Source organism: Schistocerca cancellata, chromosome 3, assembly GCF_023864275.1.
Source record: "Schistocerca cancellata isolate TAMUIC-IGC-003103 chromosome 3, iqSchCanc2.1, whole genome shotgun sequence".
NCBI classification, from domain to species: Eukaryota; Metazoa; Arthropoda; class Insecta; order Orthoptera; family Acrididae; genus Schistocerca; species Schistocerca cancellata.
The window spans coordinates 436,384,969-436,406,281 of NC_064628.1; the positions used below are offsets into that span (position 1 = coordinate 436,384,969).

At 43.3% G+C, this 21,313-nt stretch overlaps 1 protein-coding gene across 5 annotated transcripts in view; it reads right to left on the reverse strand.

The window, feature by feature from the left end:
• LOC126175181 (GDNF-inducible zinc finger protein 1-like) overlaps nt 1-20,136 on the reverse strand; it is a 44,981-nt gene extending 24,845 nt beyond the window's left edge. For 4 of the 5 annotated variants that reach the window (XR_007535537.1, XR_007535536.1, XR_007535535.1 and 1 more), the window contains exon 1: nt 19,765-19,989. The gene's annotated coding sequence lies outside the window, so the exon portion shown is untranslated. Of the gene's footprint in view, nt 1-19,764; nt 19,990-20,051 lie in introns of those variants that run through there. The other variant, XM_049921771.1, reaches the window with a different exon arrangement.
• Between the last annotated feature and the right edge of the window lie 1,177 nt (nt 20,137-21,313).

Sequence of the window (21,313 nt, forward strand, 5' to 3'; positions counted from 1 at the left end):
AGGGAATGTTCTTAAACAGCTTATCCCTCATGCACCTCATCCACCTACTTTGTATGGCCTTCCTAAGGTTCATAAGAAGCACACTCCTCTACACCCCATCATAAGCACCAGTGCATCACCAAAGTACAGGCTAACTAAACATCTGGCCCACCTCCTTACTCTGCAGGTTGATCACTGTGAACACCACATCAAAAATACAACTTCATCAGTCGAATTAAATGCTTGCGTCTAGGAAAAGGAGATATGATGGTTAGCTTTGATGCGGTGTCATTGTTCATGCAGGTTCCCATCAAAGACTCTTAAGATTTGCTCTCCATTTATTTGATGACACTGTTTTGGATTTATTTAAGCACACTCTGACATCATCAATTTTTTATGTGATGGAGACTATTTTAACCAGGACGGCGTAGCAATGGGAAACCCATTAGCGCCAGTTATAGCCAACCACTTCATGGAGTACATTGAGAACATTGCCCTGGACACTGCTCCTGCAAGGCCTAGTCACTTTTATCATGACGAAGACAACGCTTTTGCGGAAATCTGGGAGAATTTTTCAACCACATCACGCAGCATCCACAATCACATAAGATTCACAATGGAAGTAGAAACAAATGGTGCCTTGCCTATTCTAGACATCCTCGTCCACTGGAAAGAAAACGGTTGTCTCAGCCACATTGTTTATCGGAAACCCTCACAGACAGACCGATATCTGCATGCTACCACCTGTCACCACCCTTCGCAGAAAAGTTCGGTTCCTAGGACATTGGTGCATCAAGTGGAAGCCATTTCAGATTCTGAAAGCCTTCCGAAAGAGCTGAGCCACTCACGGAAAGTCTTCAAAGAAAACAGCTACAACAACCACCAGATTTAGCAAGCCATCTTGCTGAAGGAACATAAGCAGAAGACCTCCAAGGAGGGCACAAAGAAGCTTGCGTTCTTGCCATTCTGTGGCTCAATAACAGGAAAGATTAGCTGGTTTCTAAAGAAGCATAAAATCAATACAGTTTTTAGGGTGCCAGCTAAAATTTGACAACTAATGAGGCATGAGAAAGACAATGTCCGACTAAGAATGCCAATATATAAAATACTGTGTGGGTGGGGACAGTTCTATATCCGACAAACTGTACATACTATTGAACAGCACCATGTGAAACACGAGAGATGTTTTCACATACGGTATCCTGAGAAATCAGCGGTGGCAGAACGTGCTTTAGAAAACGGACACCGTATTACATTTGCAGACACATCTGCTATTACATGGACTACTAGTTTTTGGGACAGTGTTACAAAAGAAGCAATCAAGTTAAAAATTTCTGACAACACCTTCAGTAAAGACAATGGCCTGCAGCTAAGCACTGCTTGAAGCCTGGCCATCAGAAAGCTGAAGCAGGCACGCAGAGAAAACAGCATCATATATGGCATTGGAGCAAGCACCAAAGACATCACTGAAGACAGTTCTGTTTGAACTGTTCGGTAAAATTCCAATGAGGAAATTAACTACAAGTGTTGGCTGACTACAAGTGGGGTAGTTCTAGGTCCACAACAAAATCAAAAGAAGATTTTATTGAGGTGCTTCCATCAAGTTTGTAGCAGCTCCTACTACACTCCTGTATCACTCATCAACATTGACATCATTAAAATCACTAAAGGGGCACTCAAGGTAAATTGAGCATCTTGCAGTTGTGATTTTGTACAAAATTATTACTTCGCCATTCAGGATGAAGTACAGGAATTTTACTGGAATCATTCACAGGTTACAATTCATATGTTTGTAATTAACTACAGAGATGCAAATGCTTATGAAATACATCATGCGATGAGGCTGCAAGGGCTGCGAATAGATTAGCCACACTTGCCAGATTCAAGCAACCTCATGAAAACTAGAGTTTTATACCAAGACATTTGTTTCAGTTGTGCAAAGAAAATATTCCTTCACGTGTCTTCAATCATAAATCAGTTTCCCATCATGATTAAACCACTGCCAAGCTGACTCAACGTTTCAAGAAAACGATTCCTGGTATCCATAAGCTTCACTGTTTAATACATATTGACAAAGGTATAGTAAAAATAAAGACATATTCTGCTTCTTTAACGAGCAGAGAAGAGTCAGTGCTTGCTGTGCGGTCAGAAATTCTGTTAAATGACAAAAAGGGTTTTTGTTGCCTGTATGTATGACAGTCCTTGGTGGATTGTATATGACTTACAAACTTATGAAGAAACAGATGAAGTACAGGCCAGCTTCATGCATCCACGTGGACCATCTCCATCATTTGCGTTTGCTGCCATGCCTGACTTTTGTGTTATCAGAAGATGTCACATTCTCAAAAGACTGGAAGGACATACTCTCTCCCTGCATCAGATCTGGTGAACATAGCAATTTAATTAGAGACTTGTGAAATGAGACGTAACTACCTTTTATTGCCTTTTCATTGAAGCTACACTGTAAATGGTCCATAATACCACTACAATAATACAATCAATATTTTTGTATACTATTACTTATTAATTGAATTTTTTAATAATTTGTCTTTCATATTTACACACTACCTTCTGGTATTTGATTGTGTGTGTGTGTGTGTGTGTGTGTGTGTAGCTTTTTTAAGGTGGGGTGTTTTGAGATATTCAAGGTCAAAAGTTAAGGTCAATAATGGCCTTGAATGTGAAAATTCTTAGAAACCCACTGTGTTGCATATTAATGTAAAGCTCTACTCATTAACTTTTCATTGAAATAACTTTCACTGCTGTATCTGGATTAGAACCAGAATAATATTCATTTGTGTTGAGAAAGACACATGTAAGTTTCACATTATTTCCAAACTTCATAGTTGTAACTTCCTTTGCAATAATTGTCCTGGCATATCGACAAGCGCTGGCACGAAGATGAAAAACGCAACCGCAGACAAGATGCTGAGACAACATCAGCCAATAGCATGCTGACTAGGCCGTCACCACAACAGGGGTGGCATCTAGACAAAGTGAATATAAGAGCTGCTCCTGCCAGCCTCGGCCAGACAGTGTCACAGTATTAGTGGAGAACACTACGATAGCAGTGATGTGTGATCCACATCAATTGCTTTCATGGACCTTGTATACAGGAAAGGACCTTTACTGATTGTATGTCACCCATTGCTTGCGACACCGCTGTAAATTCAAAGTTACGCATTGTAAAGCATCTTTATTGTAATAAAAACTATTAATCTGTTTTGCTTGAATTGTTGTACAGCATTCCGAGAACGCAGTGTCATTTAGGCACCCTACAAGCGACTCCACAGTCACATACCTCTGCAAACTGATAGGTTTACATATTTTATCTGGATCAGTGGATGTACCAAATCTGAAAGAAATCTAAGATGGTCAATTTGACAATTTTACTTTTCTGCGCTGAACTGATGTGGAATTCTCCTACCACAAATACTGAAATCTAACACACCTACTGACTCAACATATTGTTGGAAGTCACAAAATGCTCTCATAATGAAACACTACAAGAGTACAGTCTGAGTAATTTGCACTCAGTTTGAAGAAAAGCTAGTTTTTCATACATCTAAATGTTTATGATACATCTGCTGAACTGTGTGTCACAAAATGATATATTTTGCAGGTACACTCAGTGGTATATGGGGATAATGTCTACAAAACATGCTGTGAAGAATTATTAGTAAAGAAGTAACAAATTAAAATGACACGCCTAATGCAGAAGTTTTACTGCATGAACAGCATATATGCAGTAAGCAACAAACCTTTTTCCCTTTCATTATTTTGTGAAGGCGTGCCTGCAAGAAAAAGTTCTGAAATTTTGCAATTGTGGGAAAAAATTGTTGGAAGTCACTAAATGCTCTCATAGTCAAATACTGGTTGAGTATGTTGTAAGTAATTTGCATACCTCAAGTTACACTACCTCAAGATATATATACACAGTCTCTAAATTTAATACTCGACTTACTGTGTAAATCTGTTAACTTAGCATTCTACTTTTTAATGAGTAGATTATAACACAATTTTAAATTTTGTCATTAATTATTTGAAATATTGAAAATCAAATTTTTGTTGCTCTGTAAGTCATTAGATATGGAACCTGCAACTGAGACCATGCACCATTTTAATTGTTTAGTAATATAGATAATACAGCATAATAGTCCATTTAAACAAACATGCCAAATGATTTAAATAATTCAAGTGGTTTACTTTTACAGTCCTTTCTCTCAAAATTGACTTAAATGGACTTAGTCCACTTCAGTTCTGAACCTTACATATGTGGATGGCTGATCACTTAATAAAGAACAAGAACCAAACAATCCAGACAGAGTTCACTGACATCCTCTCCCTTCCCTAACACATACAAAAGATAGCACAAAAATTCACTAAGCTTTAAAATGTGTGGCGGACTGATGCTGTTGTCTGCTAGAAAGGAGGACAGATCTTCAGCTAAGCTGAGGGTTGCCCTTATACGATGGCTATGCCAAAAGTTTTTTGCAGAATGTGTGAAAAAAAATTTATTTGCAAAAAAATGTTTACAACTTTCCAAAATACTCTCCATTAGCATGTATACATTTTTCCACTCTCTGAAACCACTTATAAAATGTGTCAGTACAAGCTTCTTTTGGGATGTCACTTAGTGCACTCTCGTACAATGCAATGGCCTCTTCATCTGATGAAAACTGCTGCCCTCGAATTTTTTCCTTAGTCTTAGGGAACAGAAAGAAGTCACAGGGGGGCCAGGTCAGGTGAATAGGGGGGGATGGGGTAACACTCACACTTTTCCCTTCTCCAGAAAGTCCATCATTCTGGCAGCCCTGTGCGCAGACGCATTGTTGTGATGCAGCAGAAGGTGCCCACTCTTGGACTTTGGATGCTGTGACTTCCAATTGGCGATGACTTTTGGAAGACAATCATTCCCGTACAATTCAGCATTGACTATACGACGTGTGTCCAAGGTCCCAGAGGTGAGATACCCGATCTTTGTGAAAAAAGTTGCCACCATCTTTTTTCCAGAGCTCCGACTTCGTCGAACTTTTGTGGCTGGTTCCTCCCCTGGAAAGCACCACACTGAAGCCTGTCTCTTCGTTTCAGGGTCATAATGGTAGACCCACGTTTCATCACCTGTGATGATATTGTAGGTGTCTTGGGACTTCCTTCCATTGAATTTTTTGAGCATGAAACGGCACCAGTCCACTCTCGCCTCCTTTTGGCTTTCTGTCAGGGAACGTGGCAGCCAAGGGGCACATCTCTTAGTAAGGCCTAAGTGACTATGAACGATAGTCTGTGCTGCTGTTGATCCAATATTTAGGGTTCCTTCAATGTCGCAAAATATAAGATGTGAATCTTCTTTGATCATTTTCCTCACAGAATCAATGTTTTCAGGAGTCACAGCTGTCACAGTCCAACTGTGGCCCTAGAAGGGGAAGCTTCACCAAAAACACGCAGCAAAGAAGAATGGCATTCTTCGGCACTTAAACCCTTTTTATAATCGTAAAAAATCATGGCGCGAAAGTCACGGCGTAACAGCTCCATTCTGCACCGTCTCTAACTCAGCACTGCCTGTGCTTTCTTACCACACTGTGGGGGGATCACCGCTAGCCAGGGGCTGCGCGCGCACATCCCAAGGTCGAAAAACATCGCTCTTTCGAATGAAAACAACCCCATTATCCTCTGCCTTACAGTTTACGGGCTGCTAAAAACTTTCGGCATTGCCCTCGTATCAACTTATGAAATACATGGAGTTAAAATACGTTGTACTGAAAGTGGTATTTCACATGCTTCACATGTCAGTGGTCATCCCACTGGAGTATGAAACTCGGTGAATAATATCCCATTCATAATGTGGTGAGCATCACTTCTTTCCATCGGTGTGGCTGGCATGAGGTGCACCCTGCCTACACTGCAAATTTGATCACAGTTTGTTGTTTACCAGCTCAAACCACTTCCCTTTGGTGAATGATCCTTCCGTTTGACAATGAGATAATAGTGTGAAGGCGGCCCCCAAACAACAAATCACATCTCCTCTACATTCTTCCTTGGCTGCTTTGTCGACATTATAATTACCCCATGTGTACCAGTACCCATCAGCATACCTTTTCTTTTCTTGGCTTGGATTCATTCTGATATCTCTGACAGTATGGATCATTTTTTTCTACTAGAGACATTTGTTGGGCAGAGTGCAGGGTACTAAAAGAGTCAGTGCAGATGAGAAACTGTCTACTGTGATGGTTTTACACCAACTCCACTGTCTTCAGGACTCTGCACCTCAGAATCATAATTTGTTACCTATTCCAGGAATCAAATAATGAAGACTATTAGGGAAAACAGGTTGAACAAATGAGCACATTCCCCTGCACAGGTTAATCTGCATATGCAAGGGCTCCCTGACATATTTCAAAATGAAAGAAAACAATTTTTTAAAACTTTAGCCTACAGAACTAGTTTCTGCTTTCTGTAAAGCTTAAATTCGCTTCAAGTTTCTGAAAAGGCCGAAGGATCAGTTTATTCCATCCCTGGTTTCTTAGCCTGTGTTTTGAAATACTTAGGATGTATGGGTCCCAAATGACTTGGTCACAAGTGTCCAATTCCAGAATATCTGCTCAAAGTTTGGATCATCCACCACACTAGACTGCAGTGATTGAGGCACTGTAAATATTTTCAGGGACTGTCTTGCCAAGGGTGAACCACAATGTGCATGAGAACAGACACTGTTCAAAATCATGATGTGTGTGTGTGTCAATAACTAGTAAGGGTGCTGATGACAAACTGTTGAGTGCTCTGAAACCACTATCACCACCAAAATACGAGATTATTTATAAATTAAGATAACTATCAGCTGAAGCAGAGTATATTGGACATTGTGTTGATGTCATTTTGAGAGATAATGGAGGAGAATTTGACAACAATGAGGTCTAAGAAATTCTTCACAAAGAGGACAATGTTCAACACCTGACAATCCCGTATAGTCCATAGTAAAATGGCTGCAGTACAACGGAAACTCTTACCATTGTGGTTCTACATCTACACTCCACAAACCACTGTGAGGTGCATGGCAGAGGGTGTGTCCCATTGTACAGTTATTAGAGTTTCTTCCGGTTCCATTTACATACGGAGTGCGGGAAAAATAATTGTTTGAATGCCTCTGTGCATGGAGTAATTATTCTAATCTCATCCTCATGATCCCTATGTGAGTGATGCATAGGAGGTTGTAGTATATTCCTAGAGTAATCATTTAAAGCAGGTTCTTGAAACTTTGTTAATAGACTTTCTTGGGATAGTTTACATCTGTCCTCAAGAGTATGCCAGTTCAGTTCCTTCAGTATCTCTGTGACACTCTCCCACTGATTAAACAAACCTGTGACCTTCAATAAAAATTTTCTGGGTTTGTGACCACATTGTCAATATATATAAAATTACCGACACTTCGGTCCCTGTTGCATGCGACCTTCTTCAGGGTCTTTTTGTTTACTGCTGAATGGGAAGCTTTGTTTCTTATACACCTTCAGATATGGCTGTTATATAATTCTGATAGGCTGTTTAGGATGAAGGGGAGGGATGTTAGAATACTTTATTGGTGTTTTTATTATTTCTTTTCATTCTACATCTACATTTATACTCTGCAAGCCACCCAACGGTGTGTGGCGGAGGGCACTTTACGTGCCACTGTCATTACCTCCCTTTCCTGTTCCAGTCGCGTATGGTTCGCAGGAAGAACGACTGTCTGAAAGCCTCCATGCGCGCTCTAATCTCTCTAATTTTACATTCGTGATCTCCTTGGGAGGTATAAGTAGGGGGAAGCAATATATTTGATACCTCATCCAGAAACGCACCCTCTCGAAACCTGGCGAGCAAGCTACACGACGATGCAGAGCGCCTCTCTTGCAGAGTCTGACACTTGAGTTTGTTAAACATCTCCGTAACACTATCACGGTTACCAAATAACCCTGTGACGAAACGCGCCGCTGTTCTTTGGATCATCTCTATCTCCTCCGTCAACCCGATCTGGTACGGATCCCACACTGATGAGCAATACTCAAGTAAAGGTCGAACGAGTGTTTTGTAAGCCACCTCCTTTGTTGATGGACTACATTTTCTAAGGACTCTCCCAATGAATCTCAACCTGGTACTCGCCTTACCAACAATTAATTTTATATGTTCATTCCACTTAAAATCGTTCCGCACGCATACTCCCAGATATTTTACAGAAGTAACTGCTACCAGTGTTTGTTCCGCTATCATATAATCATACAATAAAGGATCCTTCTTTCTATGTATTCACAATACATTTCATTTGTCTATGTTAAGGGTCAGTTGCCACTCCCTGCACCAAGTGCCTATCCGCTGCAGATCTCCCTGCATTTCGCTACAATTTTCTAATGCTGCAACTTCTCTGTATACTACAGCATCATCCGCGAAAAGCTGCATGGAATTTCCGACACTATCTACTAGGTCATTTATATATATTGTGAAAAGCAATGGTCCCATAACACTCCCCTGTGGCACGCCAGAGGTTACTTTAACGTCTGTAGACGTCTCTCCATCGATAACAACATGCTGTGTTCTGTTTGCTAAAAACTCTTCAATCCAGCCACACAGCTGGTCTGATATTCCGTAGGCTCTTACTTTGTTTATCAGGTGACAGTGCGGAACTGTATCGAACGCCTTCCGGAAGTCAAGAAAAATAGCATCTACCTGGGAGCCTGTATCTAATATTTTCTGGGTCTCATGAACAAATAAAGCGAGTTGGGTCTCACACGATCGCTGTTTCCAGAATCCATGTTGATTCCTACGTAGTAGATTCTGGGTTTCCAAAAACGACATGATACTTGGGCAAAAAACATGTTCTAAAATTCTACAACAGATCGACGTCAGAAATATAGGTCTATAGCTTTGCGCATCTGCTCGACGACCCTTCTTGAAGACTGGGACTACCTGTGCTCTTTTCCAATCATTTGGAACCTTCCGTTCCTCTAAAGACTTGCGGTACACGGCTGTTAGAAGGGGGGCAAGTTCTTTCACGTACTCTGTGTAGAATCGAATTGGTATCCCATCAGGTCCAGTGGACTTTCCTCTGCTGAGTGATTCCAGTTGCTTTTCTATTCCTTGGACACTTATTTTGATGTCAGCCATTTTTTAATTTGTGCGAGGATTTAGAGAAGGAACTGCAGTTCGGACTTCCTCTGTGAAACAGCTTTGGAAAAAGGTGTTTAGTATTTCAGTTTTACGCATGTCATCCTCTGTTTCAAAGCCTTCATCATCCCGGAGTGTCTGGATATGCTGTTTCGAGCCACTTACTGATTTAACGTAAGACCAGAACTTCCTAGGATTTTCTGTCAAGTCGGTACATAGAATTTTACTTTCGAATTCACTGAACGCTTCACGCATAGCCCTCCTTACGCTAACCTTGACATCGTTTAGCTTTTGTTTGTCTGAGAGGTTTTGGCTGCGTTTAAACTTGGAGTGAAGCTCTCTTTGCTTTCGCAGTAGTTTCCTAACGTTGTTGTTGTACCACGGTGGGTTCTTCCCATCCCTCACAGTTTTACTCGGCACATACCTGTCTAAAACGCATTTTACGATTGCCTTGAACTTTTTCCATAAACACTAAACATTGTAAGTGTCGGAACAGAAATTTTCGTTTTGATCTGTTAGGTAGTCTGAAATCTGCCTTCTATTACTCTTGCTAAACAGATAAACCTTCCTCCCTTTTTTTATATTCCTATTAACTTCCATATTCAAGGATGCTGCAACGGCCTTATGATCACTGATTCCCTGTTCTGCACATACAGAGTCGAAAAGTTCGGGTCTGTTTGTTATCAGTAGGTCCAAGATGTTATCTCCACGAGTCGGTTCTCTGTTTAATTGCTCGAGGTAATTTTCGGATAGTGCACTCAGTATAATGTCACTCAATGCTCTGTCCCTACCACCCGTCCTAAACATCTGAGTGTCCCAGTCTATATCTGGTAAATTGAAATCTCCACCCTAAGACTATAACATGCTGAGAAAATTTATGTGAAATGTATTCCAAATTTTCTCTCAGTTGTTCTGCCACTAATGCTGCTGAGTCAGGAGGTCGGTAAAAGGAGCCAATTATTAACCTAGCTCGGTTGTTGACTGTAACCTCCACCCATAATAATTCACAGGAACTACCCACTTCTACTTTACTACAGGATAAACTACTACTAACAGCGACGAACACTCCACCACCAGTTGCATGCAATCTATCCTTTCTAAACACCGTCTGTACCTTTGTAAAAATTTCGGCAGAATTTATCTCTGGCTTCAGCCAGCTTTCTGTACCTTTAACGATTTCAGCTTCGGTGCTTTCTATGAGCGCTTGAAGTTCCGGTACTTTACCAACGCACCTTCGACAGTTTACAATTACAATACCGATTGCTGCTTGGACTCTGAATTTCTTGACTTTGTCCCGCACCCGTTGAGGCTGTTGCCCATTCTGTACTTGCCCAAGGCCATCTAACCTAAAAAACCGCCCTGCCCACGCCACACAACCCCTGCTACCCGTGTAGCCGCTTGTTGTGTGTAGCGGACTCCTGACCTATCCAGCAGAACCTGAAACCCCACCACCCTATGGCGCAAGTCGAGGAATCTGCAGCCCACACAGTCGCAGAACCGTCTCAGCCTCTGATTCAGACCCTCCACTTGGCTCAGTACCAAAGGTCCGCAGTCAATCCTGTCGACGATGCTGCAGATGGTGAGCTCTGCTTTCATCCCGCTAGCGAGACTGGCAGTCTTCACCAAATCAGATAGCCGCCGGAAGGCAGAGAGGATTTCCTCCGATCCATAGCGACACACATCATTGGTGCCGACATGAGCGACCACCTGCAGATGGGTGCACCCTGTACCCTTCATGGCATCCGGAAGGACCCTTTCCACATCTGGCATGACTCCCCCCGGTATGCACACGGAGTGCACATTGGTTTTCTTCCCCTCTCTTGCTGCCATATCCCTAAGGGGCCCCATTACGCACCTGACGTTGGAGCTCCCAACTACCAGTAAGCCCACCCTCTGCGACCGCCCGGATCTTGCAGACTGAGGGGCAACCTCTGGAACAGGACAAGCAGCCATGTCAGGCCGAAGATCAGTATCAGCCTGAGACAGAGCCTGAAACCGGTTCGTCAGACAAACTGGAGAGGCCTTCCGTTCAGCCCTCCGGAATGTCTTTCGCCCCCTTCCACACCTTGAGACGACCTCCCACTCTACCACAGGTGAGGGATCAGCCTCAATGCGGGCAGTGTCCCGGGCAGCCACAGTCGTAGTCCGATCGGGGGATGCGTGGGCCGAGCTGGCCGTCCCCGACAAACCCCCATCCGGACCCCCACAATGATGCCCATTGGCAACAGCCTCAAGCTGTGTGACCGAAGCCAACACTGCCTGAAGCTGGGAGCGAAGGGATGCCAACTCAGCCTGCATCCGAACACAGCTGTTGCAGTCCCTATCCATGCTAAAAACTGTTGTGCAAAGAACGTCTGAACTAATCTACAGAGAGCGCAAACAAATCGACACAAAATTTAAACTGTTATTAAAATACAAGATTGCCCAGTAAATGCAGTAATGCTGCTACTTGCGCACTGCTGACACACTGCTCGGCGGCGGAAGGAGACTACGCGATTTTACACTATTCAGGTACTAAAACACGATGCTACAACTCTCAAATACTATAATACGCCCGAAATTTATGAATTAAACAATGCAAGTACCAAAAACATGCAAAGAAATTAAGAATTAAACTATGTAACAAATGAGTGAGCTAGGAGTATACGACTTGCTGCTGCAGCTGCTTATCCAACGGCAGCAGGGAGCACATTGGTGGAAACCTGATGTTTTGACTGGTATTTGCATTACTGCTTGTGACTGGTGGAAATTGACGAATGGAAAACCAGGCGGCAGCTGTGACATGGTGGTGTTTTCCTGCGTTCTAGCGTTGGCCGAGGCGTGCCAGTACTCTATGTACTTGCGAGCACTGCAGTCTCCCGCACACCTGTATGTGTTGCTTCACATGAGCTATAGGCTCGTAGTGCTGTTATTGCTGGCAGCCAAGACATCAGAAGTCGGTACCAGTCTTCCCTAATCATTTTGGTGGACACTTGGCTATTTATATTGCCTCTCTAATCTTCCTCCTGAAAGTAACTGCACCTTTTCCTTGCTGGAAAGCTGGACATGGATGACTGGGAGATCGACATGTTAACCTTTCAACAGGCAACAAGGTTGAGTGATAGTTAACACCATCCATCAGATGAGGAAGTTCGATAAACTGCAGCAGAAAACCACTGAGGAAGGACTGATGCTGGACACTCGGTGGATGGTGGGTAACCTTTCCAGCCACATCTTAAGAAATGCAGCCACACAAATTCTGGCTAAAGGGATGAATTTTGCAGTTGTACCCAAATGAGTCCTGAAAGAAGACATCACCGAATCTGTTGAGGTTTCAATTCGTCGGATATCGCAAGCTGAGGCGGAGAAGATTAGACAAGAAACAGTATGGGTCCTGACCCCACGCAAATCTTCCGAAACAAAATATCAGCAAGAAGGAATGTCATGCTATTGCAGAACTGAAGAACAGCTCTCATTTAGTAATAAAAGGAGCACACTAGGGAAATGCAACCATTGTGTTGGACATGGAAGATTATAACAAATGAATGGAGGATCTTTTGAGTGAACCCATTTATAAGAAACTTAATGGAGATCCGACGGCCAAGATAATCAATTCAACACAAGCACTGCTAAAGCATACTAGAATGAATTTCGACACGGCCAGAAGACTCGTCACACAAGTTCCACAGACACCAAGAATATATGGTGTCCTGAAGGTCCACAAAGAGGTCTTTCCTTTACGTCAAGAACTCCACCAATTTTGTGCTACAAGAAAAGTGTATCTCGACCACAGACCTGATAGTTAGCATCAATGTGAAGTCTTTATTCATGAATGTACTGGTACAAGACACGATGACTGTCTTAGAGGAATGCATGGCACCTGATACCTGTGACCTAGTGCGCCACCTATTTCAGGTGGTAGGGGGAATTTGATGAACAGGCAGATGGTGTAGCTATGGGCTCTCCTCTCTTGCCTATCGCAGCAGATATCTTTATGGAAGCATTTGAAGATACAGCACTCCAGTCCGCACCATTATGCCCAGAATGTTGGCTCCGATATGTTGAAGACACTTTCATTATCTGGCCACATGGAGAGGAAGAACTATGAAATTTCCACTAACACCTCAACCAACAGCATAGCAGAATCCAATTCACTACGGAGATAAAAGAGAATGGGGTGCTGCCTTTCCTCATTGTGGAAATTTACAGGAAGCCTCACGGTAAACTGGGTCATAGAGTACATAGGAAGCCAACCAGTACTGACAGGCACCTGCATGCCTCCTCCCATCATCAACTTACGCAGAAGAAATCTGCCCTGCACACTTTAACCAAGAGGGCTCACAGATTCAACGATGAGGAACATCTAAAAGGGTGAACTACAAAACCTCAAATCAATTTTTTGTGCCAGTGGTTATGGAATGAAAGTTATAAATAAAATTACGGCAAAAAGAATGAAGGCAATAGTGGAGAGCAAAAGGAAGCACAAAACATCACTCTATTACGATGTGTTCAAGATGTCACAGAAGGGGTGGACAAAATTCTTCGTCGAGCAGGCACCAAGCTGACTTTCTGAAGCAGCAACAGAATAAAAGATGTTCTTCGCACAACCAATGATCCAGTTGACACACTACATGCTGCTGGAGTTTACAAAATCAGGTGCGAATGTGGATTATTGTATGTAGGCAAGATGGGGCAACCCATCAGTAGGCGCTGGGGTGACCCGTCAGCACCCAGGTACCTGAACATGAAAGACATATCCCACTAAGACAGAAGACCAAGTCAGCGGTAGCAGAACACCAGGCTCGCGCTATTCGCCCACGGGACTCAGAGGGCCGTAGACACGAGTTCCCAGGTAGATGCCATGTTTCTTGACTTCTGCAAGGCATTCGATACAGTTCCCCACAGTCGTTTAATGAACAAAGTAAGAGCATATGGACTATCAGACCAATTGTGTGATTGGATTGAAGAGTTCTTAGATAACAGAACGCAGTATGTCATTCTCAATGGAGAGAAGTCTTCTGAAGTAAGAGTGATTTCAGGTGTGCCGCAGGGGAGTGTCGTAGGACCGTTGCTATTCACAATATACATAAATGACCTTGTGGATAACATTGGAAGTTCACTAAGGTTTTTTGCAGATGATGCTGTGGTATATCGAGAGGTTGTAACAATGGAAAATTGTACTGAAATGCAGGAGGATCTGTAGCGAATTGACGCATGATGCAGGGAATGGCAATTGAATCTCAACGTAGACAAGTGTAATGTGCTGCGAATACATAGAAAGAAAGATCCCTTATTATTTAGCTACAATATAGCAGGTCAGCAACTGGAAGCAGTTAATTCCATAAATTATCTGGGAGTAGGCATTAGGAGTGATTTAAAATGGAATGATCATATAAAGTTGATCGTAAGTAAAGCAGATGCCAGACTGAGATTCATTGGAAGAATCCTAAGGAAATGCAATCCGAAAACAAAGGAAGTAGGTTACAGTACACTTGTTCGCCCACTGCTTGAATACTGCTCACCAGTGTGAGATCCGTACCAGATAGGGTTGACAGAAGAGATAGAGAAGATCCAATGGAGAGCAGCGTGCTTCGTTACAGGATCATTTAGTAATCGCGAAAGCATTGCGGAGATGACAGATAAACTCCAGTGGAAGACTCTGCAGGAGGGACGCTCAGTAGCTCGGTATGGGCTTTTGTTGAAGTTTCGAGAACATACCTTCACCGAGGAGTCAAGCAGTATATTGCTCCCTCCAACGTATATCTCACGAAGAGATCATGAGGACAAAATCAGAGAGATTAGACCCCACACAGAGGCATACCGACAATCCTTCTTTCCACGAACAATACGAGACTGGAATAGAAGGGAGAACCGATAGAGGTACTCAACGTACCCTCCACCACACACCGTCAGGTGACTTGCGGAGTATGGATGTAGATGAGTGCGGCAAACAAATTGATTCTGGTGCAGCACGCGTACTGGCAACACAGCCTCTTACTTTCAGGAGGAAGGTTAGAGAGGCAATAGAAATAGCCAAGCGACCAGCCAACATGAACAGAGAAGACAGGTACCGACTTCCGACATTTGGCTGCCAGCAATAACAGAGCTATGTGATGATAGCTCACGTGAAGCAACACAAACAGGTGTGCTGGAGACTGCAGCAGCCGCAGGTGCACAGAGTACTGGAACGCCTCGGCCGGCGCTGGAAAGCAGGAAAACGTCATGTCACAGCTGCTGCCTGGCTTTGCTTTCGCCAGTTTCCAACAGTCACAAGCAGTAATGCACACACCAATCAAAACATCAGGTTTCCACCAGCGAAAAGAAATAAAAAAAAAAAACCACCAATGGAGAATTCTAACATCCCTCCCATTCATCCTAAACAGCCTATCAGAATTAGATAAAAGCCACGTCTGCAGGTATATAAGAAATGAAGGTTCCTCATTCAGCAGTAAACAAAAACACCCTGAAGAAGGTCGCTTGCAACAAAGACTGAAATGATGGTAGTTTTATATATACTGACAATGTGGTCACAAACCCAGAAAAATTTATTGAATGTAACAATGGCCACAGAAGCCTAAAACTACACTCCTGGAAATGGAAAAAAGAACACATTGACACCGGTGTGTCAGACCCACCATACTTGCTCCGGACACTGCGAGAGGGCTGTACAAGCAATGATCACACGCACGGCACAGTGGACACACCAGGAACCGCGGTGTTGGCCGTCGAATGGCGCTAGCTGTGCAGCATTTGTGCACCGCCGCCGTCAGTGTCAGCCAGTTTGCCGTGGCATACGGAGCTCCATCGCAGTCTTTAACACTGGTAGCATGCCGCGACAGCGTGGACGTGAACCGTATGTGCAGTTGACGGCCTTTGAGGGAGGGCGTATAGTGGGCATGCGGGAGGCCGGGTGGACGTACCACCGAATTGCTCAACACGTGGGGCGTGATGTCTCCACAGTACATCGATGTTGTCGCCAGTGGTCGGCGGAAGGTGCACGTGCCCGTCGACCTGGGACCGGACCGCAGCGACGCACGGATGCACGCCAAGACCGTAGGATCCTACGCAGTGCCGTAGGGGACCGCACCGCCACTTCCCAGCAAATTAGGGACACTGTTGCTCCTGGGGTATCGGCGAGGACCATTCGCAACCGTCTCCATGAAGCTGGGCTACAGTCCCGCACACCGTTAGGCCGTCTTACGCTCACGCCCCAACATCGTGCAGCCCGCCTCCAGTGGTGTCGCGACAGGCGTGAATGGAGGGACGAATGGAGACGTGTCGTCTTCAGCGATGAGAGTCGCTTCTGCCTTGGTGCCAATGATGGTCGTATGTGTGTTTGGCGCCGTGCAGGTGAGCGCCACAATCAGGACTGCATACGACCGAGGCACACAGGGCCAACACCCGGCATCATGGTGTGGGGAGCAATCTCCTACACTGGCCGTACACCACTGGTGATTGTCGAGGGGACACTGAATAGTGCACGGTACATCCAAACCGTCATCGAACCCATCGTTCTACCATTTCTAGACCGGCAAGGGAACTTGCTGTTCCAACAGGACAATGCACGTCCGCATGTATCCCGTGCCACCCAACGTGATCTAGAAGGTGTAAGTCAACTACCCTGGCCAGCAAGATCTCTGGATCTGTCCCCCATTGAGCATGTTTGGGACTGGATGAAGCGTCGTCTCACGCGGTCTGCACATCCAGCACGAACGCTGGTCCAACTGAGGCGCCAGGTGGAAATGGCATGGCAAGCCGTTCCACAGGACTACATCCAGCGTCTCTACGATCGTCTCCATGGGAGAATAGCAGCCTGCATTGCTGCGAAAGGTGGATATACACTGTACTAGTGCCGACATTGTGCATGCTCTGTTGCCTGTGTCTATGTGCCTGTGGTTCTGTCAGTGTGATCATGTGATGTATCTGACCCCAGGAATGTGTCAATAAAGTTTCCCCTTCCTGGGACAATGAATTCACGGTGTTCTTATTTCAATTTCCAGGAGTGTATATTAAACCTGTGACCATTTGTGCTGTCCTTCCCTGTATACACTCAATATCCCCTGTTAATCCTAATTGGTACGGGTCTCACACACTTGAGCAATATTCTAGAAACAGTCACTTGAATGTTTTGTAAGCAATTGCTTTTGTAGACTGATTGCACTTCCCTATTATTCTACCCATAAACCAAAGTCCACCACCTGCTTTAGCCACGACTGACTCTATGTGAACATTCCATTTCACATCCCTACAAAATCTTACACCTAAGATTTTGTACGAGTCGGCCAATTCCAATAGTGACTCATTGACATTATTGTCACAGGATGGATTCATGATCATAGTAAGTTTCCACAGTCTCTTTGGACCAAATTGATAAATTTAGCCATATGTATTTCAAATCGAATAGGACCTTCCAATGCGCCTATGGTTATCACCATATGTATTGTTGATGCCAAGTGAAACTACCAAAGCCAGATGTCGACTTTGTCCAGTGATGTGATGCGGTGCGGTGTGTGATGTAAAAGCCCAAACAGAAAAGGGACAGAACACTAACAACATTTTTTGAATGTAGTTTAATTATGGTGACATACCAGCATGCAATGCAGCACAAGGCCTGGGTCAGGTTCAAAGTGACAGTTTGGTTGTGAGCTGGCAAAATGGTATGGAAGGCTACAGTTAATGCAATTGTGGTACGGCAAGAAATTTACGACAAACCAAATGCATATAATAGGATCAGTTTGCTGCTCTCATGCTCGTAAGCAATGGAGAAAGAAGACAGATCAAAATGCTGCAAAAGAAAATTTGGTTGGTTTTAATGATATAGAAGGTCATTGTATTTGGCGTATTATTTTGTTATTTATTTATTCGTCCAGGGATCATCACACAATGGTACAGGCTTTGCCAACACAATACAATGAAAACAGACAGCTCATAAACACATACAATAAGACTATACGAAAGCTGTTACAAATGCAAGGTTGCTACACAAACTTGGGGGGGGGGGGGGGGGGGGAGACCTGACAATTCCAGGTATGGGGAGCATGATGGTGTTATGAAATTCCCTAATTTTTTTGGTAAAATATAACTCCCTGTGAATTTCAGATTTTCCAGAAGGATCATCAACGTGAAGGTGTGGTGGCCGTGGCCTTACTCAAGAAACCACACTGGCATTTGTCGGTAATGATTTAGGAAAACCACGGAAAATCTAAAGCAGGGTGGTTTGACAGAGCAAAATTCATTCTCCTGAATATGTGGTCAATGACTTAACACCTGCACTGCCTCATTCGGTTAGGCCCGTTGTACAATGATCTTCTGATCACGCACAATTTGCACCAAAGACAACTTACATTATAAAACAGTTTATCACTGTAGGCACTACGACCACCCAATGGTGACTCCAGGACCATGAACATACTGCTACGCCCCTTGCACTCCCTCCAGTCTGTTTGGAAAAGTAAATCAGGTCACAAGACATCATTTCATAAGAAGAGACATTAGTTTATTAGGAAGGCATGTCTGTTCCAGTGACTATAGAAACTCCTGATGAAGATGCAACAAGAAAGGAAATTACTTAAATATGCCTACAAGATCAATCAACACTAACCTTCTACAAGGTACGAAGATTATGTGGCTTCAACTTTAACAGAGTCTGAAGAGGCACACATACTTCAAGAAGCTATGGGATCAGACCAATAAAACAACTGGAAGGAAGCAATGGACCAAGTAATAAATGAACTGCAACTATTTCATTGTTTGTGACATAGTCCCTGCTGGTGAAATCAGTTCATCAATAGTGGAGGCAGATAAACGGAAGGTATTATGATTGTGCATGGTGCCTGCTCTGTGATTCACATTTAGGATTTTTTGTTGCTATTCATTTTATGCTGTTTGTTACAAGTGTGTTCGAATCAAGACACAAATTCTCAAAAACCTGTTCTTTGCACAAAACCCTGTACACTCAGCAGGTATGTATAGTTGAGTCCGCGTAAGTTGATCCCCAAGAGCTGCAATAGGCTGGCCAGGAAAGTTTTGCTTGCCTACCTCAACCAATAAAGTAATACTATTTTGTTTAAGTCCCAATAACATTGCCTCAGTGTAGTCACAACTCTGGAAACAGCTTCTGTTTTCGCCTGCAGACATTAGTGCTTCGCAGTTGATAGCTGGTAACAGCAACGGGAGCTGTCAGGGTTCTTCTTTGCTGTCTCGACTACAAAGGTTACTTGCTAGGCATTGTTTGCTCATTACATTCACGTCATCAGTGTGAAGCTTATTTTCAACTTTTTCTAGCAGTTTTTTTTTTTTTCGCTCAATGCAGAATGTTCCAGTAATTGGGCTAACAATGGTTGTTGAAATATATACAGAACTTGAGATAACGTAGGACTAGTAGCACTGGCCAGTTTGAATTTCTTAACTACGCTACATGTACATAAAACAAAAGTTCTTTCACATGATTACCATTTCGACAAATTAATTGGTCTTACAGAACCGTATACATAAGCACTACATCGTAAAAATAAACAAAATGTGACAAAGAGATTTTATACATTTATGTATAAAAACGGAAGAGGTGTCAACCCGTTTATTTCTTTATTTCCTGCAAAATACTAGGCGATGGAGAAATTTCATGTCAGGCAGTACTATTGTTGTTTTGAAAACATGGACTGAGGGCTGTAGATATACCTGCAACGCATTCACTTCTTCAGATCGCCAAAATAATGTAACACTAGTCACAAATTCTCTCGTTTTTGCCAATGTAAACCTTTCAAGAAATGCACGCGATGCAATTTTTCACTAATATTTACTCTGATAAGCATTCAATACGCCACCAGCTGAACGGTAAGTGTGGTAAAAGTGTAAATCACTTTTTTTCACTCTATAGTCGTCCACTAAAAACATTTTTTTTTCAAATTTTCAAAGATGTTGCATTTGTTTACGGGCAAGAGACTGACCTCAAGACGACAACTTACCCCGCCGAAGTCTGTTGATGAGTTTCCTAGGCATTGAAAACTTGCACATGCATCCTCCAGTGTATTTAATAAACACTTCTTAGAACTAGCTCAGAAGACTAAAATGGGCAGTTCAAAGAACAATGCAGTAGATTACATGTTAGAAGCAATGTTATATACCTACAGCCACATCACAAACATTCCATCCCATGCCAATGCAAATTAGGGTGTAAGTAACGATAGTACCTTAAAAATAAATTTTCTCATTTAGTTCAATACTGGTATATCTTAAGTAAAATAATAAATACCTGTTCGCGTACACCAGGTGGTCACAATTAAACTTTGTCTATTTAACAGGTTATAACAAGAAAACTAATTGCCGTACGAGTACCAAACTAGGTAGCATTAATGTCCAGATTATAGGGTACATGATTTCCACGCGTCACAGTGTCACAGTCGAGTACCAACTATGGCCACCAGGTGCCGTGATCAGTCATCGCGATTCATGGTCTCACACACCTGACCAGTCGCAGTGCACTTGTTAACATGTCAACATGAGCTTGGACAAAAGGACCAGGGCATTGTTGGTGAACCTATTATCAAAACAACAGTAATGCTGCAGTTGCACTTCGAGAATATCGCCAGCTGAAAGGATTATGGAACGGTCCTCTTTGTCCACGTGCTGTGCGGAGCATGATGAAGAAGTTCGAATCAACTGGAGAACTGGGTGTCGCCTCAAGAAGAGGCCAAGGATCGTTGTGCCACAGATGGTTGATGAAATCGCTGTTGCTATGACAGATAACGCTTCGCGCAATTCCTGATCGTCAGGTAGTGTGCGTGCTGTGTCATGACAGTTGAACATGCCATGGTCCACTGTATGGAAGGTGCTTTGGACCCTTCTCAAATGGTATCCATACAAGATCCATATCATACAGCATCTTACACCACAGGACTCACAGCGACGTACTGACTTTGCTCTCTGCTTCCTTTCAAGGATGGAAGTTGACCATCCTATGGACAGAAGAAGTTTATTTTTCTCTGATGGGTGAAGTGAACACACAGAAGTGCCGAGTGTCGGTATCTTTACCTCCAGTCACTGTCCTATGGACAGAAGAAGTTTATTTTTCTCTGATGGGTGAGGTGAACACACAGAAGTGCCGAGTGTCGGTATCTTTACCTCCAGTCACTGTGCATGAAGATCCTCTCTATGGTAAACATATCGCCGAATGGTGTGGTTTCACGGCTACATTCATCATTGGCCCATTCTCTTTTGCACAAGTTGG